The 26385-nt window shown below is 41.4% G+C and overlaps 1 non-coding gene across 1 annotated transcript; it reads right to left on the bottom strand.

Moving 5' to 3' along the window:
- Positions 1 to 9622: 9622 nt before the first annotated feature.
- On the bottom strand, positions 9623 to 9733 carry LOC126004769 (U6 spliceosomal RNA). Its single transcript, XR_007494025.1, has one exon. It is a non-coding gene; the product is annotated as a U6 spliceosomal RNA (small nuclear RNA).
- Between the last annotated feature and the right edge of the window lie 16652 nt (positions 9734 to 26385).

The following is a 26385-nucleotide window of genomic DNA, read 5'->3' as shown; positions in this document are numbered from 1 at the left end:
TGCATGCAAGGCAAACATCTTACCACCATGCTATCTCTCTGGCCCCCCATTATCATTGGTCATGATGTATGACCTTCTTGATGAGGCATTGGATTCTATTTGCTAGAATTTTGTTGAGGATCTTTGCATCTGTGTTCATCAGCAATATTGATCTCTAGTTATATATATATATTATATATGTATATATTTATTTAAGCACCATGATTACTATGATTACATGTTCATAGTTGGGTTTTAGTCATAAATAGAATACCCCCCCACACTAGTGCAACATTCCCACCACCAATGCCCTCCCTCCCACCCCTGCCTTTGCGACAGGCATTTTACTTTTCTCATTCTTTTTTTTTTTTTTTTTGGTTTTTGGGCCACACCCGTTTGACGCTCAGGGGTTACTCCTGGCTATGTGCTCAGAAATCGCCCCTGGCTTGGGGGGACCATATGGGACTCTGGGGGATCGAACCGTGGTCCTTCCTTGGCTAGCGCTTGCAAGGCAGACACCTTACCTCCAGCGCCACCTACCCGGCCCCACTTTTCTCATTCTTTAACGTTGTCATGCTAGTTGTTAGTGTAGTTATTTTCCTAACAGTGTTCACCACTCTTTGTGGTGAGCTTCAAATTGTGAGCCGGTCCTTCCGGCCCTCCCAGCCTTTAACTCAATTGTCTCTGGGCCTTATTACAGTAGTGTCTTTAATTTTCTTAAAACCCATAGATGAGTGAGACTATTCTGTGTCTATCTCTCTGGTAGAGCTATTTTCTTTTATTTTTTTTTTAAATTTTTATTGTGACCAAAGTGCATTACAAATCTTTCACTGCATCATTTATGGTACATATTGACATTGAATGAGGGGCATTCCCACCACCAGTGCTGTCCTCCCTCCACCCCTGTTCCCAGCATGTATCCCATATCTCCCTCCTTTAACCCCCAGTATGCTAGTGTAACTGGTCTCCACTTTACAGCTTGTTGTAGATTGAGCATCCATTCCACCGTCATTGAAGATAAAAAGGATAAGAAAAAAGGAAGAAAAAAATTTGGTAACAACTACCAAAAAAAGAAAAAGAAAATGGAAGAAAAAAGAAAACAGCACCCAGCAAATAAAAATAAAAATAAATCACCAAATAATAACCACAAGAGTGAAAAAGAAAGAGAAAAGTGGAAGAAAAAAGAGAAGAAAAACAAAGTCAAAAACTACCAAATCAAAACAAGACAACAAAAAGTAGGGGTGCTGGAGTGGAAGGGTTTGGCGTTCCCCCTACTTTTTTTTTTTTTTTTTTGCATAGGCACAGTAAGCATTGGGGAAGAAAGGGAATTTCTGTGGCCTAAGAGATTCAGGGTTTCTCCATCTTTGAAGCATACCATCATGGGATCAACCCCTGTGGAGCTGTTTTTCTAGGAGCATGAAGGGTATGGCCCTATGCTGTTGTGGTTTATGCAAAAGGGGAATCTGAGAATTCTCATTCTTTTTTTTTTTTTTTTTTTTTCTGGTTTTTGGACCACACCCGGCGGTGCTCAGGGGTTACTCCTGGCTATCTGCTCAGAAATAGCTCCTGGCAGGCACGGGGGGGACCATATGGGACACCGGGATTCGAACAAACCACCTTTGGTCCTGGATCGGCTGCTTGCAAGGCAAATGCCGCTGTGCTATCTCTCCGGGCCCGAATTCTCATTCTTGATGAAGGACTGGAATCCTTGGATCAGAAGTCATGCCATGCAATTCCATGGAACAATGCCATCAAAGACATTGGACTTTCACATAAACAATCTTCCTCATCTGTGTGACTAGAACTCTTATACAGACATAGATATGCAGTTAGATCTGGATAGCTTCCAAAAAAAAACTCAAAGCTATGGCTAAAGGAAGGGGAGAAAAAGACAGCAGGACATGCAGGAGTAGATGGGAAGAAAGCAGAAGACTGAAGGAAGCAAGGGGTACTGGGCAGCAGAGGGAAAGCTCAGTTAACTTGAAAGTGGAAGCCATTTGGTAAGCTTTCCTGTATTAAGCATCATTGCACTGCAATCTTACATAGGATTTAGGGTATATCCTTGAAAAATCAAAATGTACTTAGAGGTGCTTGAAGAATAGTTCAGCTTGTTGTTTAATGGACTCACTCCCAGTGGTGCTCAGGGACTATGTGATGTTAAGGATTAAACATAGACTTCCCAAATATAAAACCTTTGTATCATCTCCCAGATCACTAAACTTTTTTTTTTTTTTTTGGTTTTTGGGCCACACTCGGCGGCGCTCAGGGGTTACTCCTGGCTATCTGCTCAGAAATAGCTCCTGGCATGCACGGGGGACCATATGGGACACTGGGATTCGAACTAACCACCTGTGGTCCTGGATCGGCTGCTTGCAAGGCAAACACCGCTGTGCTATCTCTCCGGGCCCCTGGATCACTAAACTTTTATGTGCATTTGGGGGAGGAAAAGGATGGGCCAAACCATGTGGTACTCAGGGATTATTAATAACTGTGCTCAGCAGTGATCGCTGGTGATGCTCTGGGGACCTTATGCAGTGCAGGGGATTGAACTGAACGGGGCCAGTGAGATGCAAGACAAGTGCTTTACCACTGTACCACCCTTTGGATGCACAATTTTTTCCTTTTTTTTCTTTTTCTTTTTTGGCCACACCCATTTGATGCTCAGGGGTTATTCCTGGCTAAGCACTCAGAAATTGCCCCTGGCTTGGGGGGACCATATGGGACGCTGGGGGATCGAACCGCGGTCCTTCCTTGGCTAGCGCTTGCAAGGCAGACACCTTACCTCTAGCACCAACTCGCTGGCCCCACAATTTTTTTTCTTAAGTGACTCTAATTTGCCAATGCTGCCTTAAAGAAAATGCCCTCAAGATGTTTTGTCTGTAAAAGTAGACATTCAGGTTTGCTTTGACCATAGAATTTAATTTTAACAAATCAGAACCCTTGATTTTAAGTTTTTAGGTTCTATTTTTTGGGGGTGGGTTTCGGGCCACACCTGTTTGAGGCTCAGGGGTTACTCCTGGCTAAGCACTCAGAAATTGCCCCTGGCTTGGGGGGACCATATGGGATGCTGGGGGATCTAACCTCGGTCCTTCCTTGGCTAGCGCTTGCAAGGCAGACACCTTACCTCTAGCGCCACCTCACCGGCCCAAGGTTCTATCTATTTATAATAACCAGCCAAAACGTTAACATTTTAAACTTGGTTATGTTTATATATTTTATGAACTGATCCGATTAAATCCTAAACAGTTTAGATTATTTTCATAAATATACTGCTTTTGATAATGTCTTTGTCTCAGCTGTTTGACTTATCAAACTTTTCTGAGTTTGCATATCACCCTCAACTAATACCCTTATGAAAATGGTACCTGAAGCTCTTTTGAAACTCTCCTGAATGCTTCAATACTGTTCCACAAATACAGCTACTCCTACTTAAAAATCACAATATAAACAAGTGCACAATCTAAGCTTGGAATTGCAAGCTTGAATTTAACTCAATCAGGCTATAGTCCTTTTAAAAAAGTGACAGAACTGGACAGGAGCGATAGTACAGTGGGTAGGATGCTTGCCTTGCATACAGATGACCCAGTTTCAATTCCCAGTTTTCCATGTGATATTCTGAGTGATTCCTGAGTGCAGAGCCAGGAGTAAGCCCTGAGCACTGCTGGGTGTGACCCCCACCCACACAAAACAAAAAGAAATCAAACACTATGTAGTTGTAGATTTCTTAGCACAAAATATGAATGTAAGTTGTCACCGTTAGTTTTGCAGAGTGACTCCAGGAATGTATTTGGGCCAAGCTTGACTGTTCATATAGCTGGCAAGTGGATTGCAGCCTCCTTGTTTTAAACATTTATGCAGCACTGTCATGTGGGTGTCCTGGCAGGTGACACCAGAGGGCTGTGGACTTTGGTTATGACTAAGCCTGTGACTATAAACACGGATGCCCAAATCTTTCTGGAGTATATTGAGTGTGGAGTAGTGTAAGAAGAAGGCCTGAATTTAGGGTAAATTTCAGGTTTCATATATTTCTGCCATCTGGAATTTGTATGACATTCTCCTGGATAGATCTCAGCCTACAATCTCAGTGATGATCAGATTTAATTGTGAACTACGGATAGGCAAAATTTGTAAAAGGTTGTTCATGGCTCTTGTAAGCAGTGCAACTTTTATTTTTCTTTTTGCTAGTTTGTTCTTGAGCCAAACTTGGCAGTGCTCAGGTTGTACTTTTGGCTTTGTGCTCAGGAATCACTCCGGCAGAATCTGGGAGGGCTATTTGGGGTGCTCAGGATCTAACCCTGCGAGTACAATACTGTGACCAAAAATTTAAAGAGTCAGATGTTTCCCTTAGAAACACTTCTCATTTTCTGAGACATACTAGATTCTGTGGCCATGTAGAAACCCAGTCTCAGGTCATGCTTATGTTTGTTTGCCTTATTTATTTATTTATTTATTTATTTATTTATTTATTTATTTATTTATTTATTTATTTATTTTGAGTGACTTGGAGAAATGGGCAAATGCAGCCCGGAGCGACCGGTTTCTAGTCTTGGGTATAAGAGAGCTTCCCATACTAGAGATGTTTTTTCTGGGAAAGTCAGGAAGGGCCACAAGACGGAGGAAAATAAATAAACGACCAACCAAACCAAAACAAAATCCAGGTTTTTCTGCAACTGCTCTTGCTGTGTTAGTGGGGCTGGTGGTTGGTCAGCTCTTTGCGCGCAAAAGCTTGTTGGCAGAAAAGGAAAAAGGAGGTAAACTGGTTGAGTGGAGACCTGTGGAAAGTGGGTGGGAATGAGCCGCTGTCTACAAACCTGATTCGGATTTCCAGGGAAGGACCTCAGGAAGAAGCGGAGTTTGGCTGTCCCAGGCTTCAGGGAAATTGGGCCTCTCAGGTTGCGCAATCGGTGTCTGTGCTTGGGGCAGCCCTCGTGGGGCCGCAGGCATCTCAGTTCTCTTTTCCGACAGTCACCCACCCAGCAGACTGAAGCCTGGTCTCAGCAGGACACAAGCGGTGAGCAGACTCACCGGTCGAGACCCGGGTCACGGGTTCCAGCACCTTGGAAACCCTTGCTTGACAGCTACCCGGGTCTTTCTTGCCGGGTCCCCGCTGATTGCGTGACTGCAAGAAAGCAAGTTTGGAAGTGGCATCTCAGTTCCCCAGGTATGTCGATTCAGCCAGTGTAGGGTGGGCCGGGCTCTGCGCTCCCGGCTCTGCGCTCCGCTGCACCCGAACCCCAGATGGGCAGCACTGCACTAGCCGGGAAAGCCCCGCACCCTCGGGCGCGTCCACTGCCGCACACAGTGCTTTGCGACCCCAGTCCTGCAGAGGTTTCCCTGGTCGAATTGGTGCATCCGGCAGGAGGCACGGCCTCGCTCCTGCTGGCCGTGGGGTGTGAGCTGGGAAGGGTTGAATTTCTTCTCAGCTTGGAAAGGGTCCAGATTTGAGACTTCGACCCCAGCACGATCGCACCCCGGGGCCAGAAGTTCCTGACACCGTCAGGAACCTGACGGCAAACCTGAGTTATATCTCTGATTAGAAAATACCTTCGAGGGGCTGGAGCGGTGGTGCAAGCGGTAGGGCGTTTGCCTTGCATGCGCTAGCCTAGGACGGGCCGCGGTTCGATCCCCAGGCGTCCCATAGGGTCCCCCAAGCCAGGAGCGATTTCTGAGCGCATAGCCAGGAGAAACCCCTGGGCGTCACCGAGTGTGGCCCAAAAACTAAAAAAAAAATAACTTCGAGCAGTGACACAGAGGCACGATCTTAATTAATAAAGGTTCTGGAGTTCCCCGTCCGCTTCTCTTTTCAACTTCTAACAGGAGAACTTCTGTTCAGAGCTTGTTTGTTCTGCGGACAGCGGGGCGCCGCCTGTTCCCGGGGTTTTCCCAAAAGGCCGGCTGAGATGCTTTCTCCCTAATTTTGCAGTCTTGGTTGCAACTGTGACCCTCCCAGATTTTTGCAAAAATCGAAACCGGGAGGCAGGGTGCGCAAACCTGAGAGACAGCGAGAAGGAAACGGCCAGCGGCGCTATTATTAGCAAGACACACATTCAGTGGCACTGTAGGTTCTCTCTGCTTTGAGGAGAGATCGAGCCTACCACTTTAGACTTATTTATTGATTTTATCATAGGCCCATTTTCTGAAAGTTGCCAGAGCTGACCGCATCTTTTGGAAGCTCCGACGTGATTCGTTCATTTTCTCACCTTTAAGAACTGGACTGTGAGGTAACAGAGGTCTTTGACATAGTTCCCATTTGTATCTGTGTTCTCACTGCCTTTCATCTGGCTTTTCCCCTTCCCCCTGGGTGGAGGGGTTTTGTTTGGATCCCAATAAATTGGAGGCAGGATTGCTGAGGAGCTGAGCTGCCATCTAGGCTTGTGGTTCCACATGGTGGAGCGACTAGCTTGTAGTGTGTTTTTTTTATTTTACCTGCTATAACCTTCATATCTGTTGCGGGGGACTTCGATTGGGTCAGTGTCTCCAATCCCTCTTCCCTGGATAGAAGGTATGGGGTTCCCCTTTCCTAATTGGGGTCTATTGAACGTTCAACTTGTCCAGCTACACTAGATTTGGTTGTTAAATGTCTCCTATGGATTGCAATGATTGAGCTTGATAGAGTCGCAGTCAGTCAGAATCGTCCAGAGAAGGGCTTCTTTGGGGAACTCAGTTTTTTGTGTGGTTGTCACAGGGAATAATCAGACAAGCCTGGACATTATACTTGCCACACACTGGGTTTCTGTGTAGCCATTGGAACCTGGTAAAGACTATCAATCAGTTCTGTACCAAAATGTATTGTAAGACACTTTATCCTATATACCTTGAGAGTGACCTTGTCATAAACATCATTTTGTAAATGTTAGTTCCTTTCTAATAGTAGGTTTGCTTGTCAAGTTATTTCCCCCTTACTTAGTTTCAATTCCCTTTTTTCTTTATACTGAAAAGCTAGTGGAGAGGTAAAAACATTTTTTTTAAGTTTTGTATTATGGAGATACAGTTACAATATTGTTCATGATTGTGTTTCAGTTATACAATGTCCTACACCATTTCCCACCAATGTCCCCATTTTACTTCCTGTCTTTCCGTGGCCTCCTTCCATGCCTGCCTAATTGCAGACATTTTTCTTCTCTCTCTGACTCTTTTTTGCTCTTCCCTTTCCCCCATTTTAAACACTGGCTTGCAATACAGTTACTGAAGTGATATAATGCATATCACTTTCAGCACTCAGTTCTTGTCCAGAGTGATCATTTCTAACTATCATAGTCATAGTGGTCCCTTCTCTGCCCTAATTACACTTCTCTGCTAATTGTGTCAAGCTTTCTCTATGGACCAGTCTTCCTGGCCCTCATCTCTATTGTCTTCGGGTATTAATACCATACTATTATTTTTATATCCCACAAATGAGTGATATCATTCCATGTCTATCCCTCTCGCTCTGACTCATTTCACTCAGCATAATAGTCTCCATATCCATTCGTGTATAAGCAAATTTCATGCCTTCATTTTTTTTTTAACAGCTGCATGGCATTTTATTGTGTAGATGTACCATAGTTTCTTTCTTCACTCATCTGTTTGTGGAACTTGGATTCTTTCCAGATTCTGGCTATTGTGCTTTGATTAACAAAAGGAGTGCAGATGCTTTTTATGCATTGGTTCTAGGATATAGTCACAGGAGCATCACATGAAAGTTCAATTTTTGGATTATTTTTCATTTTGGATAACACCCGGTGACACTCAGGGGTATCATGGCTATGCTCTCAGAAATTGCTCCTGGCTTGGGAGACCATATGGGATGCTGGGGGATCAAACTGAGGTCCATCCTAGGTTAGTGCATGCAAGGTAGACACCTTACTGCTTGCACTACTGCTCTGGCCCCTAATTTCTGGATTTTTGAAGAATGTCCATATTATTTTCCTAAAAGGTTAAACCAGTCAACATTCTTGAATGAGTCTTTCTCTCCACATCTGTGCCATACTGTTTGTTCTTTTTCTTTTCTTTTCTTTTTTCTTTCCTCCCTCCTTCCCTCCCTCCCTCCCTCCCTCCCTCCCTCCCTCCCTCCCTCCCTCCCTCCCTCCCTCCCTCCCTCCCTCCCTCCCTCCTTCCCTCTCTCCCTTCCTTTCAGGACATACTTGGCAGTGGTCAGGTGTTACTCCTGGCTCTATACTCAGGAATTTCTTCTGGTAGTGTTCATATGGGATTGAACTTGGGTGGGCCATGTGCAAAGCAAAATGCCTATCTGCTGTACTATTGCTCTGGCCCCAGTATTCTTGTTCTTTGTGTGTGTGTGTGTGTGTGTGTGTGTGTGTGTGTGTGTGTGTGTCAGTCTCTGTTGTGTGAGGTGATATTTCAGTGTAGTTTTGATTTGCATCTCTTCGATGATTAATGATGTGGAGCATTTTTTTCATGTGCCTTTTGACCATCTGCATTTCTCCCTTGAGAAAATTTCTGTTCATCTCTTCCCATATTTGATGGGTTTCGATTTTTTTCTTGTTAAGCTCTATTAGTACCTCACATGTCTTAAATATTAAACCTTTATCAGATGAGTATCAGGTGAATAGTTTCTTCCATTTTGTGGGCAGTCTTTGTTTTCTGGTTTTCATTTCCTTTGAGGTGCAATATTGAGGTTATTTAGTATAGTCCATTTGTTTATCCTTGCTTCTACCTGTTTAATCAGGGTGTTTCATCCTTGAAGATATCTTTAGCTTCAATGTCATGAAAAGTTCTGCTTATGTTTTCCTCTATATACCTTATAGTTTCAGGTTTGATAGCAAGGTCCTTGTTCCATTTTGTGCATAGTGTCAGGAAGAGATCTGACTTCAGTTTCTTACATGTAGTTGACCAGGCTTCCCAGAACTACTTGTTAAAGAGGCTTTTCTTGCTCTACTTCACCATTTTTGCTTCTTTAACAAAAATTGACTTTTCATATACTTGGGGAACTGTCTCAGGATATTCAGTTCTATTCTAGTGATCTGACAATCTGTCTTTATTCCAATACCATGACATTTTAATAATCATTAAATGTGGTATAGTTTAAAGTTAGGGAAGGTGATGCCCCCATCTTCTTTTTCCCAAGGATTGCTTTAATTATTCATGAACATTTATTGTACCATAGGAATGTCAGAAGTATTCAATCTATTTCTTTGAAAAACATCATGGGTATACTTATAGAAACTGCATTGAATCTGAACAATGTTTTGAGGCATATTACCATTTTAATGATGGTAACCCTTCAATCAGTAAGTAGGAGATGTTGTTACCATTTCCTTGTTTTTCTCTCTTATTTATTGAAGTAGTGTTTTGTAGTTTTCTTTCACTAGGCTTTTCACCTCTGTGGTTAAGTTTATTACAAGGTGTTTGATTCTGAGATTTATCGATCTTGTTTATTTTTTAAGTAAGCAATTCTATTTTTTTTTTTGGGCCACACCCGTTTGATGCTCAGGGATCACTCCTGGCTAAGCGCTCAGAAATTGCCTGTGGCTTGGGGGGACCATTTGTGACGATGGGGGATCGAACCGTGGTCCTTCCTTGGCTAGCGCTTGTAAGGCAGACACCTTACCTCTAGTGCCACCTCTCCGGCCCCAAAGAAGCAATTCTTGCTTTTGGATTGTTTTTTGGATTTCCAATTCAATAATCTGCTGTTTTTTTTTTTTTTTTAATGGAATGCTTCATGAATTTGCGTGTCATCCTTGCACAGGGGACATGCTAATCTTCTCTGTATCGTTCCAATTTTAGTATACCGTATTTTCCAGCGTATAAAACGACCGGGCATATAAGATGACCCCCTAATTTTATAGTTAAAACATAGGTTTAGGCCTATATTCGCTGTATCAGACAGAAAGTTCCTGTGCTGCATGTTCCTGTGCTCATGTACCACAGTGAGCCAATCACAACAAGCAAAGGTTCAAAGGTTATACTGTAATAGACTTCCTCTCTGACTCTGGCCAATCTGAGCAGGCTTTTGACAGTGTAGATTCGGGTCCAGACATTGTCTAATTTGCATGCATCAAAAGCCTGCTTGGATTGGCTGAGTTAGAGAGGCAGTCCGAGCAGCCTTGCAGTGATTGGTGCAGGATCGAGTTGGAAAATTCGTTTTCTGGCAATATCCAGGTGAAACGTTTTTGGGATATACTCAGCGTATAAGACGACCCCCAATTTTCCGTTGACTTTTTTTCGTTTCAAAAGTCGTCTTAAATGGCGGAAAATATGGTATGTGCTGGTGAAGCGAGCACTGCTCTAAGTTTTTTTTTTAATTTTTTTTATTTCCTTCCTTCTGTCAGTGTTTTCTCATTTGATTAGTCATTTTCCAATTTTTTTTTTTTTTTTTTGGTTTTTGGTTCACACCTGGCAGCTTTCAGGGGTTACTCCTGGCCCTATGCTCAGAAATCACTCCTGGCAGGCTCGGGGGACCATATGGGATGTCAGGATTCGAATCACCGTCCTTCTGCATGCAACGCAAACGCCTTACCTCCGTGCTATCTCTCTGGCCTCATTTTCCAATTTCTTAAGCTGTGAGGTTAAGTTATATATGTAGGCTCTTTCTGAAGATGGTAGATACAATTTCTATTCTCTTTATTTTATGAAATTATGTTTTATGGCCCAGATGTGGGTATCTTGGAGAATGTTTCATGTATACTGGAGAAGGTGTATTCCACTTTTTGAGGATGAAAAGTCATATTTATATTCATATATATATGTATGTATATGAATATTTAATTTTAGCCTGGTTGATTTATCAAGAGGTGACAAAGTAGTGTCAAAAATTTTAGTTACGGGGCCGGAGAGATAGCATGGAGGTAAGGCAGTTTGCCTTTCATACAGAAGGTCATTGGTTTGAACCCTGGCATCCCATATGGTCCCCCAAGCCTGCCAGGAGCGATTCTGAGCAGAGAGAGCCAGGAGTAACCCCTGAGTGCTGCCGGGTGTGACCCCCCCAAAAAATGTAGTTACTATTGTGTTGATATTATTGTCTTTCTTTCAGTCTGTTAATAGCTGTTTTAAGTATTTTGCTGGCCCCTATTGGGTGCATATATGTTTAGGAGTGTTATTTCTTTATAATGTACATATCTCTTGATTATTAACAAATGATCCTCTTTGACTCTTATAATCTTTTTAAGCCTGAAGTCTATGCCATCTGAATTTGTATGGCCATCCAGCCTTTTTCTTTTCTTTTTTTTTATTTAAAGAAAATTCATCACATAGTTGACATAGTTGATTATAATATATTTGTTTCCAGATAAGTTAAAACAAAGTTATTGGAAAAAATGAAAGAGAAAAAATAGAAAGAAGGAAAAAAGAAAAAGTATAGTAGTAAACTAATTTGTGAAAATTATTATATCACCAATGAAGTTATTAATACAATGGCAGAAGGTTTAGTTTATAACAAAAGTTATATATCCAGTCTGTTAAATTGGGTTGTTCCTTTAGGGATGACAGCATCAAACAAATGAAGTTGTCCAGATATTCAAAGCTATGATACTATGAATTTTAGGGGCATTTACTCAGCTTTGGAGGACCCCCTGGAAGGCCAGGTTCGAACGTGGTGATTGCATTTGTGGGCATGGTTACAGCTGCCAGGCTTTCCAGAAAGAAGGAAGATTGGGGTGGAGGAGGGTAGCCACACTTGCTCCAAAAAAGCCCTGGTGATAACAGCCCAACAACTGATGTACATAAAGTGTAATCAGATCATCCTCCTCGCAGGGAATCAAAGGGTCAGTGATGAAGCAGGCATTTAGGGAAATGGTGTTTCTGAGTGATGGAGCCAGCAAGCATGACTATGGCAGGGTGGGTGGCTTAGCCCACCTTCTCCTCCTGAGATGGTAAGCTTTGTGTGTGGACTGGTGTACCTACAATCTTTCATGGTTCACTTTACATTTCACTCGAGAAAAGAGAGAGTCTATGGAGCTTTTCTGCTTTGCACATGGTGACTACGTTTTTCCCACCCCAGCTTTTTGAAAGGAGTTGTTTGCCTTAAAGATTGTTTTCCAACCTTTAACTTAGAGTCTGTGTTTCTTCTGACTATTCAAATATTTCTTGCAGGCAGTAGAATATTGGATTCAATTTTCTGATGCATTTTGTCACTTTATCTCTAAATTGGTGCATTTAGTCCATTGATATTAAGAGAGATTATTGTCATAAAATGTTGTGTAGAAGTTTGGTATGTTTGTCTTGCCTAAAAGTACCAGCTGCTTTAGTTCTTTTTTTTTTTTTTTTTTGGTTTTTCTGGCCACACCCGTTTGATGCTCAGGGGTTACTCCTGGCTAAGCACTCAGAAATTGCCCCTGGCTTGGGGGGACCATATGGGACTCCAGGGGATCGAACCGAGGTCCTTCCTTGGCTAGCGCTTGCAAGGCAGACACCTTACCTCTAGCGCCACCTCGCCGGCCCCATCTTTTTTTAAATTTCTCTGAGTTTGTAAAATTCCTGATCTGTTTATTCATGAAACTCTGTATTCTTTCTTCAAACCTGAATGAAAGTCTGGCTTGGTGAAGTATTCTTGGTGAGGATTTTATTTTGTTGATTTTCCTCCCCACTATATTCTACCACTGCCTTTGAGCCTTGAGGGTTGCTTGTGATAAATCTGTTGTAAATCATGAGGTGTTTTTATATGTAATTTTCCCTTTTAATCATGCTGCTTTCAGTATTCTGTCTCTACCTATGGTTGACATCATTGTGATTAGGAAGTTCCTTGGGGTGTTTCTATTTGGCTCTCCATTTAGCTAGTACTCTTCTGGCATCCAGGATATGGATGCATGTACTCTTTCACTCTGGGAACTTTAAGCAATGTCTTCAACTGTTGCTTATTCATAGGGACTTTGTTCCTGGCTTTTTGGAACCCTGATTATTCTTATGTTATTTCTGTTTAATTTATCTAAAAATTTCGATTATCTGTTCATTTATTTTGAGTTGTTTTTTTAAATCTTCTGTTGTTTTTTATTATCTTTATTTATTATCATCATCATTATTATTATTTTTTTTTTTGGTTTTTGGGTCACACCTAGAAGAACTCAGGGGGTTACTGCTGGCTCTATGCTCAGAAATCGCTCCTGGCATGCTCAGGGGACCATATGGGATGCTGGGATTCGAACCACCGACCTTCTGCATGCATTTGTAATAAGGAACTTAAACATTTCTTTGGTTCTGAAAAATTCTTTTTTTTTTTTTGGCCACACCCAGTAACGCTCAGGGGTTACTCATGATTATGTGCTCAGAAGTCACTCCTGGCTTGGGGGACCATATAGAGATCGAACCACAGTCCATCCTAGGTTAGCGCTGGCAAGGCAGACACCTTACCTCTAGCGCCACGGCGCCGGTCCCCTGAAAAATTCTTAATGTCTCAATATATGCTACAGATTGAGCTTTGCTCTTCTCTTTCCTTTCCCCTCCCCTTCCCTCCCCTCTCCTCTCCTCTTTCTCTCCTCTCCTCCCTTCTCTCCTCATCCCTTGTCCTCTTCTCACCTCTCTTATTTCCCCTCTCCTCTTCTTCCTCCCCTTTCCTCTCCTTTCTTCTCTATTCCATCCCATTCTTCTTTCCTCTCTTCCCTTCCCTTCTTCCTTCTCTTCCATTCCTCTCCCTCTCTTCTCCTCTCCTTTCCCCACACCTGTGCTCAGAGACTACTTTTGGTTCTGTGCTTAGGGATCTGGGAGGGTGTAGGTGTGAACTGAATCTGGGGAATGAACCTGGGGAATGTAAAACAGGGAATGAACCTGGCCCATGTTTTGCAAAGCGAGCATCTTACCATTGTATCACTTCTTACCCATTGCATCACTCCTTATCCTCTGTATCACTTCTATACTGTATCATTCCAGCCCCTTTGACCTCTTTCAAATTTCAACTGAACCACATTTTAGCTGGGTTGATGGGAAATGCTTTAGGTTTCAGTTCACATAGGTTGCTTTCTCACAAACTGTGGCCCGTAAAATGATTACTTCAGTTCTCTATGGGCATTGAACATATGATAGTTCCCCAATTCTGTTCAGCTATTCACCACCATCATACTAACCTTAACATTTCTATCTGGGTATGGTTTCACTATGAACCACAGGAATTTTTTGTTTTGTTTTGTTTTGGTTTGGTTTTTGGGCCACACCCGGCAATGCTCAGGGGCTACTCCTGGCTGTCTGCTCAGAAATAGCTCCTGGCAGGCATGGGGGACCATATGGGACACCGGGATTTGAACCAACCACCTTTAGTCCTGGATCGGCTGCTTGCAAGGCAAACGCCGCTGTGCTATCTCTCCGGGCCCCTGAACCACAGGATTTAAGCTATGCTGGGCCAGCAAAAGCTCAGGGAATGTCCCATAACACTAGGCTTACTTCTTTGAAGCCTGTCCTTTCTGTCTTACATCATAATTCATCTCTATTCTGTCAATGTTCTGAATTCTAAGCAGATGATTTTTTGCTTTGTCCAGACTCACAGCCTTCATTATCTAGGCCTCTATTTAGTCTGTCTTTAGTCACTGTCCTACCCTTTCTTGGTGTCTTTATTACGTTGGGTTATCTGTTTTGAAGTACTGGAGAAACAGAAAGATTATGTATTGTCATTAACTGTAATTTCAGTATCATCAACAATATTTTGTTGAACTTGCCACTTAATAGGTAAGATTTAGATGACAAATAGAAATAATAATCACCAAATTATTAACAATAAAATTTTAATTAATATAAATATTAATAATTACTAATAATATAATTACTAATATTACTAATAAATATTAGGTAATATTTGTATGAAATAGTTTTTTTAGATTTTACTTTTGTCCTAATTTTTGTCAAGATTAGGATATATTTATTGAGATTTGTGTTATTCAGTACAATATAAAAGTTAAATACATAAAAATATTGGGGGTTCAAATTATTCCCATTATTTGTGTGTGTGTGTGTGTGTGTGTGTGTTTTTTTTTTTTGGTTTTTGGGCCACATCCGGCGATGCTCAGGGGTTACTCCTGGCTGTCTGCTCAGAAATAGTTCCTGGCAGGCACGGGGAACCACATGGGACACCGGGATTCGAACCAACCACCTTTGGTCCTGGATCGACTGCTTGCAAGGCAAACACCGCTGTGCTATCTCTCCGGGCCCTATTCCCATTGTTTTTGAGGGAATAAGTAGAGATTGGTAGACTGTGGATTAGACTGTGGATTAAATATATAGTTTTATAGCCTGCTGTGTTTTTTTTTTTTTTTTTTTTTTTTGTTATTTTTGGTCATACCCAGCAGTGCTCAGGGTTTACTCCTAGCCTCTGTGCTCAGAAATTGCTCCTGGTAGGCTCGGGGGACCATATGGGAAGCTAGGATTTGAACCACCGTCCTTCTGCTTGCAAGGCAAACACCTTACCTCTATGCTCTCTCTCCAGCCCCCTGCTGTTTATTCTTTTCTCATATTTATTATCTTTGTTACTTTAGTTCCTAGTTGATTTTTTTTATTGTATACAGGACAATATATTTAAAAAGTTTTTGTTCCTTTTAAAAAGTTGTAGTTGGCGCGGGGGCTTACCCCCCCCCCCCGCGCGTACTTCATGTATTTCATGTATTCAGAATATTCCTTATTCTTATGTTATGTTTTCCGTATACAGAATGTTTATTTTGTATTCTCCCCTTTCCCACACCCCTACAAAGCTCTTTTTTACTCTTTAACTCTCTAACCCCTTCTCAAACATCACTAACCTAGTTTACTCTTTTTAACTTCAGTAGTGTAGAATCGTAATCACAGTCCAAAGCTGTGCATTGTGTGTGACAACCCCAAACTGTTTCAAGATACATAAAATGGACACGTATTTCTTTAGAATATTTTGTGTTTTTTCTCTGACAGCTATAATTCTTACTAAATGTTGTCTTATACAGTGATGATTCTAACCACTTTTTATCTTCTCTTTTTGAGCTGTTTAACAAGGAATTTTGGTGGAAGAGTCCCCCAGTTTAATGCTTATGATTGAATCATGTCAATGGAATCATTGTAATTGTTCTTATGGCCCCCATATGTGCCAATAACACCATGTGGCATTGCTTCTTATTGGCATAGGCACATTAAAATGGGAAAATAGTATAAATACAAATAAAATCCTATCTAATAGAGATTGGAACACACAAACCTTGTAGTGCAAAGGGACCTTACACCCTGAACATTGACATAACGACCTGGCACAGACCTCAGAAGAAAGGGCATATTCCATTCTCCCCTGAACCAGGAAAGCCATCCACGAAACATCCAGGCTGGTCTATAACATCACCTGGAAGCAATCCTCTACCACGGAAGACCTACACTGCTCAGACTTCGACCTGCTCAAAAGAGACTTCCCTTAACACTGAGAAGACTTAACAACAACAACGACCTGCTTACAGGACAGGGCTCCCTGCATTGCCCTTTGATTGTGAGGTGAAAGGAGAGGATGCTCCACGTCCTGACTTCAATGTAAGATATGCAGATTCCAGGATCTTTAATACAGAAACATGATACCAACAACAGAGACTGTGTGAAAAATAAAAGTGTGTTGGCACTACAGACAATGTATTGGATTGGACGATCTAGCTTGCTTGGAGCCTAGACTTGGTCTTGTGCCAGGAAACTTCAGGGGTCTGGTCTCTTTGTACTTAGGCCAAGGTTATTTCTTTCCATGTCCCTCATATTTTGGTGGGCCTATGCAAACAACAATTGCCACTCTAACACCATTCTTACTGTGCTCCTTTGACTCTAATCCTTAAAAAGAACTCACTTAAAATTTGAGGTTAACTTAAGCTAATATGCATGTATATGGAAATGTAAGAAAATACTATGCCTGTAATGTTTAAGGAGTTACATAAGTTTTATGGCTTTAGATTGCCTTGTGTACTGTTAAGAAATATTATAATGTGTTACAATCTGGGGACTTGAGGGACAAAGTAATTGTACATGGATTCTGTCTTATTTATCTTAATGTTCTTTGGCTGAAATTTCAAAGTTAATATATCAGCAAGGGGACTTCTGAGAATTATGTTATGGGGTGATTGTCCTTCCACTGTAACTTTACCTTGTCCTCTTACTTTGCACCCTTGTTCTCATAATTAAAAAAAAAAAGTTGTAGTTGGTACCAGAGAAACAGCAGTATGGGTAAAGTGCTTGCCTTGTTGTAGCTGACCCAGGCTTGTTGGTTTTTGTGACACAGTTGGTGGTGTGGTGTTTGGTTTACTCCTGGCTCAACACTCAGGAATCATTCCTCCTCTGAGGACCATATGGGATGCTGGGGATCAAACCCAGGTCAGCCACATGCAAGGCATGCGCCCTACACACTGTACTATTGCTCTGTCATGTTAATTCAAGTTTGATCTCCAGCACCATATATGATCCTTAAAGACTCTAAAAGAAAAAGATAGATTTTTTTTTGAAAAATACAACTTAAATATGAGAGAAAAAAACCTAAAGAGTTCCCTAGCTGTCAAAAAAATATAGCAAAATAAGTAATAGTAATAAAATGCTATATTTAAAAGGTGGTATTGGTTAATTTCTACCAAAGGAGTATAAATTTAGGGAATTTTTGTTTCATTTTGGGAGACACACCTGTGCTGAAACTTGGTGGTTCATCCTAGCTTGATGCTCAAGGGTCACTCCTGCTGGTGGCTAGGAACCATGTAGGGCTGAATATATAGCCTAGAATGTGCAGAGCAAGCATGAATGCTCTTAGTGCCTCTCTGGACCATACTGAGAAATTTTACTTATGAATATTAGGTACAAAATTCCAAATAAAGTATTCATTAATAAAATCTAGCATTATGTCAAAAGAAAAATACATCCAAACTAACTTGGCTTGGGGCTAGAGCAATCATACGATGGGTAGGACTCTTGCCTTGCATACAAGTCAACCTGGGTTGATCCTCAGTATCCCATATGGTCCCTCTGAACCCACCAGGAGGAATTCCTGAGTGTGGAGCTAGGAGTAACCTCTAAACACCATTGGGAGAGGCCCCCAAATAAACAAACAAATTAACAAACCAAAAAAAAAAAAAAACCCTAACAACAACCAACTAACTTGGCTTTATCCTAAAAATGCAATATTGTCTTAACACTAAAATTGATTTAATCACCAGTATATATTAACAGAGTAAAGGAGGATATTTGGGGGGCCACACTCAGCTGTGCTCAGGGGTTACTCCTGACTCTGTGCTCAGGAATCACTCCAAGAAGCCTTGGGGGACCATATGGGATGCTGAGGATTAAACCTGGGTTGGCTGTATGCAAGGCATATGCTTTACCTGCTGTGCTATATCGCTCCAGGCCTAAAGAAGAAAATTTACATTATTATTCCAACAGATTTTTAAAAGAGAACAATATAAAATTCAAAGGACAAGAAGATAAAGGTATATCTGTAAGGAATCCCTCCCCCAATGCCCTATGTTAATCTCACTTGATTAACTATCCAAACTTGAAAGAGTCTATGATTTTGAATAAAGAATAAAAAGTGTTGCCTGGGGGAACAGAGAAGGCAGCAAGAAAGCATGGAGAGCAGCAAAAAGGGAGACAGAGGTTCTCCTGAGAGAAAGAGATGAATTAGGCAGACATGGCGCAGAGTCTGCACCTGGCAGAGAAAAAGCCGTGAGGGACTAAAGCAAGTTGACTCTAATAAAACTTTAACTGACAGCCTATGGATCATTTCTCCACTGTTACCCTGCAACCTTCAGACCTTCTGGCCCAGGGGCTACAGGCACCGTGCCAGGCTGGGCTGGGCTAGGGAGGCCTCATCTCATCACGTGGACCCATTAAACTTTATAGGTTAAAACAACAACTGGCTCCCAAACAGGTACACAGGACTTGAGAACCTGAGAAGACTTTAGTGATGGTGAGAGCCTTGACCCTGTAGTTAGTCACAGCATTTTTGAGCTGGACTGAGAATGGAGAGCCCAGAATATTGGCCCATGTGGCATCTGTTCTGAACATGGTGGAGACCCCTTTAGGTGAAGGGGAGAGAGCTGAAAACTTGGAGCACTTCCCCCAAGGACTATGGCCTTCCAAACTGCAAAAACTTCCAGAGGTCACTAACTGAAAAAAAGCCAGAAAGAAAACTCCTTTGGAAAGGGACCAGCAGCAGACAGAGGAGCGGATTCCCTCAATCCAGATTCTGGCCTTGACAGCCTTACACAGAAGGTAAAGATGGAGAGAATTGAGGATCTAAGACCAGCTGAAGACCAATGGAGGAGAAGCTGTTTTCCAGAACGTCCTGTAGCTTAACTTTGGTTCAGGTTAAATCTCTTGACCCTAATTGCATCAGTCATTGTCTTCTTGGCTAAAATGTGTTTTATCTGTATAAATCTTACTGTTTTGTTCTAAGCCCCATTGCAAACAGAAAATTTTGTATCTAACTTTTGTGGTTTAATATATTAGTTTGCATAATTATGGGGAAATGCATAATGTTGTTAGTTTTAACAGTTCTCACCTATAGTGGTGAATGTCTTCCAATTGCTAGATGTTTTATTGTGTATCTTATGTAGCAACTTATTTTCAAACTATTATCAGCAGAAATGTTCTTGTGACTTGGTTTAGAGAAGTTTATGAAGGGAAACTTGGATATTCTCGACTTATTAACAGTGTTTAGTGTAATAGTGCTAGGAATTTTCTTTTTTTTTTTTTTTTTTTTTTTTTGTGGTTTTTGGGTCACACCCGGCAATGCTCAGGGGTTTTTCCTGGCTCTGTGCTCAGAAATTGCTCCTGGCATGCACGGGGGACCATATGGGACGCTGGGATTCGAACCGATGACCTTCTGCATGAAAGGTAAATGCCTTACCTCCACGCTATCTCTCCGGCCCCAAGTGCTAGGAATTTTCAAACGATAAGTATATCTGCAGAAAAGTTCTAATGTTAAAGCTCAAAGTAGTCTAGGAAAAATGTGATATGTATGGGATATAAAGGTGACTTTTTTGAGTAGAATTGTGTATAATTTAAACTTTGATACTTTAGTTTATGATATTAGAGTTCCAGTTTTTGGTGGACAACAGGAAAACAAAAGTTTTGTAACTTTTTCCTCATTTTTTTTGTTTTGTTTTCTAATACAAAGAAGGTGAAAAATGTAATGAACCCCTCCCCCAATGTCCTATGTTAATCTCACCTGAATAGTCAGACCCACCTGCAGTTTTGAATAAAGAATAAAAGGTGTTGCCTGGGGAGAAGGGGGAAGGCAGCTGAAAGGGAGACAGAGAGCTCCTGAGAGAAAGAGAAGAGCATGGAGAGCAGCTGAAAGGGAGACAGAGAGCTCCTGAGAGAAAGAGAAGAGTTAGGCAGACATGGAACAGAGTCTGCACATGGCAGATAGGGCCATAGAGTAGAGCAAGCTGACTCCAGAGAAACTCAAACTGACTGTGAATTAATCTTTCCACCCTTACCCTGAAATCTTCAGACCCACTGGCCAAAGGAGCTACAGGAACCTTGCCAAGGAAGGCCTCACCCAGACACATAAACTTTAGACACTATATTTATATTAAAACAACATATATCAATTTTAAAAAGAGGCCATAATGATAGTATAGCAGGTAGGGTACTTGCTTTGCACTCAGTCTACCCAGTTTCAATCCCTGGCACCCCATACAGAGCACTGTGAGGCATGACCCCTGAGAGCAGAACCAGAAGTAAGCTCTGAGTATAGCTGGGCATGACTCAAAGTCAAAAAGGAAAAAGGATAAAGAAATAAAGCCAGTTTATGAATGCTATGGTTACAAAAGAAATCTACAAAATTTGTGGGTATAGCAAGATAGCTTGATACATGGCAAATAAATAAAAATTGTTTTTCATCTGTAAATATTACACATGTATAAAATATATAGCATTTTCAAATTCTCAAAAGGCTCAAATTACTAGAAATAAATCTCACAAAATATTCTCAAGACCTTTATGTAGGAAACTGAAACTATTATTGTGATAAATTACAAAAGACCTAAATAAATAGAAATGTGTACATTTATGAATTGAAAGAACCAATACTGTGGGGCCGGGAAGGTGGCGCTAGAGGTAAGGTGTCTGCCTTGCAAGCGCTAGCCATGGAAGGACCGCGGTTCGATCCCCCGGCGTCCCATATAGTCCCCCCAAGCCAGGGGCGATTTCTGAGCGCATAGCCAGGAGTAACCCCTGAGCATCAAACGGGTGTGGCTCAAAAAACAAAAAACAAAAAAACAGAAAAACAAACAAAAAAGAACCAATACTGTAATGATTTAAGTAGTTCCCAGATTGATGTTTTGAATGATGACATTGTCTATAAGTGTACGAGTTTGTTTTTAAAACTTCTACATTACTGCAATTTGCCACATTGCAGAACTGAGATGAGCTAAGACTCATTTGAAGAAGAACAAGAAGGAAGAGTGTACCAAAGACGTGAAGGATCTAGACAAAGAAAACTATAAAACCCTGCTCTAAGAAATAAAAGAGGACACTAGGAAATAGAAACACATACCCTGCCCATGGATTGGCAGGATTGACATCATTAAAATGACAATACTCCCCAAAGCATTATACAGATTTAATGCAATCCCTCTAAAGATACCCATGACATTCTTCAAAGAAGTGGATCAAACACTTTTGAAATTCATTTGGAACAATAAACACCCACAAATAGCTAAAGCAATCCTTGGGAAAAGGAATATGGGAGGTATTACTTTCCCCAACTTTAAACTGTATTACAAAGCAATAGTTATCAAACAGCATGGTATTGGAATAAAGACAGACCTTCACATCAGTGGAATAGGCTTGAGTACTCAGAGAATGTTTCCCAAACATACAATCACCTAATTTTTGATAAAGGAGCAAGAAATCCTAAATGGAGCAGGGAAAGCCTCTTCAACAAGTGGTGTTGGCACAACTGGTTAGCCACTTGAAAAAAAGCGAACTCAGACCCCCAGCTAACACCATGTACCAAGGTAAAATCCAAATGAATTAAAGATCTTGATATCAGACCTGAAACCATAAGGTATATAGAACAACACTTAGGTAAAACACTCTATGACTTTGAGACTAAAGGCATCTTCAAGGAGGAAACTGCACTCTCCAAACAAGTGGAAGCAGAGATAAACAGATGGGAATACATTAAGCTGAGAAGCTTCTGCACTACAAAGGAAACAGTGCCCAGGTTACAAGAACCACCCACTGAGTGGAAGAAACTATTCACACAATACCCATCAGATAAGGAACTAATATCCAAAATATACAAGGCACTGACAGAACTTTACAAGAAAAAAAAATCTAATCCATCAAAAAATGAGAAGAAATGGACAGACAATTTGACAAAAAAATACAAATGGCCAATAAGCACATGAAAAAATGCTCCACATCCCATCATTAATCATCAGGGAGAAGCAAATCAAAACAACTATGAGGTACCATCTCACACCACAGAAATTGGCACACATCACAAAGAATGAGAACAAGCAGTGCTGTCAGGGATGTGGAGAAAAAGGAACTCTTATCCACTGCTGGTGGGAATGCCATCTCGTCCAACCTTTATGGAAAGCAATATGGAGATTCCTCCACAAACTAGAAACTGAGCTCCCATATGATCCAGCTATACCACTCCTAGGGATATAACCGAGGAACACAAAAATACAATACAAAAATCCCTTCCTCACACCTATATTCATTGCAGCACTATTTACAATAGCCAGACTCTGGAAACAACCAAGATGCCCTTCAACAGATGAATGGCTAAAGCACTGTGGTACATATACACGATGGAATATTATACAGCTGCCAGGAGAGATGAAGTCATGAAATTTTCCTATACATGGATGTACATGGAATATATTATGCTGAGTGAAATAAGTCAGAGGGAGAGAGATAGACGCAGAATAGTCTCACTCATCTATGGGTTTTAAGAAAAAGGAAAGACATTTTTGCAATAATTTTCAGAGATAAAAGAGAGGAGGGTTGGAAGTTCCAGCTCACTACATGAAGCTCACCACAAAGAGTGATGGGTGCAGTCAGAAGTAACTACATCGAGAATTATCATAATAATGTGAATGAATGAGGAAAGTAGAAAGCCTGTCTAGTGTACAGGCGGGGGTGGGGTGGGGAGGAGGGAGATTTGGGATATTGGTGACAGGAATGTTGCACTGGTAAAGGGGGAGTTCTTTACATGACTAAAACCCAACCACAATCATGTTTGTCATCAAGGTGTTTAAATAAAGATATTAATTTAAAAAAAAGAAGAGTGTGCTTTCTCGGATGCTAAAATAGGCTCTATATTTTATATACCATGCTGCTAATACAACATAGATCTCAAATCAGTATAGAGAGCAAGGGCACACATACCTGGTGTGGACATGATACTATTGTGTTTGATTCTCTCTACTTGCAATGTAAAAAATGGTGCTACTTAAATTTAGTGTGCATATTGGCAAAAAGAAATAAAGCAAAACAAAAACACAAATCCTGTCTGACACCATGTAGTAGACCTAAACATGAGAGGCAAATCAAGAAATGTTTTGGAAAATAATGAGAATATCTTTATGATAATATATGAAAGTATCTCCCCTCCAGTTATATCTGGCAATGCTCAGAGGTTACTACTGGCTCTACACTCAGGACTCAATTCTGGTGGTGGTCAGGGGAGTACATCTGGTGCCCGGGATCAAACCTGGGATGGTCACATGCAAGAAAAATGCACTACTTGCTGTACTATTGCGACACCCATGAGAGTAATTTTTTTAAACAGACCAAAAAATCACTTAAGAAACAGATCAGCAAATTTAAGAACATTATTAGAAGATTCCATTTTGAAAGTGAAGACACAAACCACAAAAGGGAAAGGTTTATGAAACACTTCTTCCACATCCAATTTATAATGAGCCCCTATTCTCTATTCTAATAATCATGCCAATAATCACAATCTGAAGAAAAGAAGGGCAGATGACCAAAGCAGACACGTTACCCATGGGGTTTTCCAAACGATAATATGCAAAGATGTTAAGCCTCCTTGTGTGTCTAGGAAGTGATATGCAGCTCAAGTGAGCTACCTACCACTCCCTTCATACCTGCCAGCAGAGCTGAAATTAGAGTGCTTGCTGATGCAAAGAAGTGACAAGAAAGAAACTCGATAGACAGAAAGAGCCTGCCAAGAATAATTTCTGAGCACAGAGTCATGAATAATCCCTGAGCACTACCGGGTGTGACCCAAACACAAACAAAAATGTTCTGAAGTTGGGGAGATAGCTTAAAGGGCCAGGGCATGTGCTTTGCATGCAGGAACTCTGGGTTCAATCCTCTGGATTTTATGGTCTTAAGCATATGGTCTTAAGCTTCTGAGCACTGTGGCCCCAAACCCAAACAAAACCACAACAAAATGTTGTTCTTGGGATTAAATGAAAGATAAGTTTGTGTACAGTTAACCCAGAAAGCAAATGGAGACAAGAGGTAGGGAATGAGAGTGGAAGTCTAGATTCTGAGCTGGATGGGAGGCTGCCATGACAGACTGTGGGGTAGCCAGCTCCTTCCACAGTCATCAGGACACTCGGCCAGACTTACCTCTGCTTTCTAGATTTACCTCTGCAGGAAAGAAGGTCTAGTTAGTCCTGCACATTTATTGTCTTGCTCACACTGGGGTCACCAGCATCTTTCTGCGTTTGAGAGTTGCAAATCAGAGATGCCAGACAAGATGGAGGAGTATAAATTCTGGATCGAGCTGCTTTCCATGGACAGCTGCTTAGTGCAGTTGGATGGGTTTTTGAGCATTCTAGGCACACCTGGTGTGCTTTGGGTCTTTAGTACTCAGTGGTGTTAAGGACATGCTTCTGGCTGTGTGCTCAGGGACCACTCCTGGTAATACTGAGTGACCCTATAGTGTTCTGGGGCTCGAACACAGTTCAGCCACTTGCAAAGCAAATGCCCTACCCTCTATACCCTCTGACTCTCCTTAAGTGGTATAAATGTGATATGAGTGTGATACTGGGGAATGTACACTTTGTTGTGGTACTCATATTTTGGTTTTGGTGTTTGCATGCTAAGCTGTGGTACTTTTTGGGGTGACACACTTTAGTTGTGGTGCTCACACACACAGTTGCAGAAGTCTATAGGTCCCAGGCTTTGCTATGAGACCAGGGATCATGAAAGGGTCACTAGAATTGCACTTGGCATGGGGGTGATGCTGGGAATTGAACTAGAGTAGGGGTTTCAAGTATGGCAGGCACGAGCTCTAGTGATTTCTAGTCTTAGAGAATTTGTGGATTTTTTGTTGTTTTGGCCTGGAGAGTTGATTTTTTTTAAAATGTATTAGTGACTGGGCCATGGAGGCTTCCATAGCAGAAAAATAGCCCCATGCATTTTTCTCTGGTCCTCATCCCCTGGGAGCTGCACCTGAATGAGTATCCAGTAACAAGAGGGCACTGGGGGAGTTTATGTGTTAAAGATGCGTGTGTTGAGCTGCATAGACATGGATGAGCACACACTTATTAAGGTTGGGAAAACATTTCACATGTTCTAGAAAACTGATGAATAACAGGTATAAAATGAACTATACGATCATAGCTTAAAAATTTCTTTTTGATTTAACAGCTAGATTTCTCAGTCAATGAGAATGCCCTCCTCCAAACCTCCCTTTTCTTTGTTGCTGCTGTTGTAATCAAAGGTCACACATCCAGTCGGGGTGTTTGTATACACCTGGTGTGTGACTGAGGTTACATGCTCAATGCAGACAGCTGAGCTCCAAGGGATCAGACCCAGGTTCTCAATGCAAAGTAGGTGCTTTCAGCACCTGAGCCATCACAAGCCTATGTTGGTTTTCTTCAGCAAATAGCAGTGTAAGTGACAGAAAAATAGTCTTCTGCTATGACTTGACACCCAGTCCTAGTAAAATGTCTTTCCCCAAAGTAGCCAAGCAAAATGAAATTTTAATCCATTTTTTTATTAAGTCTAGAAATAAATTCTGACCCCCTTCAATGGTACTATATTATATTTTTTTTTTAATTTTTTTTTTTTGGTTTTTTTTTTTTTTGGTTTTTTTTTTTTTTTTGGTTTTTGGGCCACACCCGGTGGTGCTCAGGGTTACTCCTGGCTGTCTGCTCAGAAATAGCTCCTGGCAGGCACGGGGGACCATATGGGACACCGGGATTCGAACCAACCACCTTTGGTCCTGGATCGGCTGCTTGCAAGGCAAACGCCGCTGTGCTATCTCTCCGGGCCCACTATATTATATTTTTTAAAAGCTCTAATTATATGTCACAGTATGTAACTTCAGCAGACTCTAGGGATACTGAAAAGTTCAAATTGTTTTATTTAAAAATTCTTATTTTAAATTAAAAATTCTTAAATGTTTTTTGGTTAAGAATTAACCACAAAATGGTTTGGACCAATAGCACAGGAGATATAGTGTTTGCCTTGCTTGTGGCCAATCTTGGTTAGATCCCTGGCATTCTGTATGGTCTCCTGAACCTGCCAGGAGAAATTTCTGAGTGTAGAGCCAGGAGTAATACCTGAGCA

This window comes from Suncus etruscus, chromosome 3, assembly GCF_024139225.1.
Source record: "Suncus etruscus isolate mSunEtr1 chromosome 3, mSunEtr1.pri.cur, whole genome shotgun sequence".
Taxonomy (NCBI): Eukaryota; Metazoa; Chordata; class Mammalia; order Eulipotyphla; family Soricidae; genus Suncus; species Suncus etruscus.
This window is presented reverse-complemented; position numbering and strand designations above follow the sequence as displayed.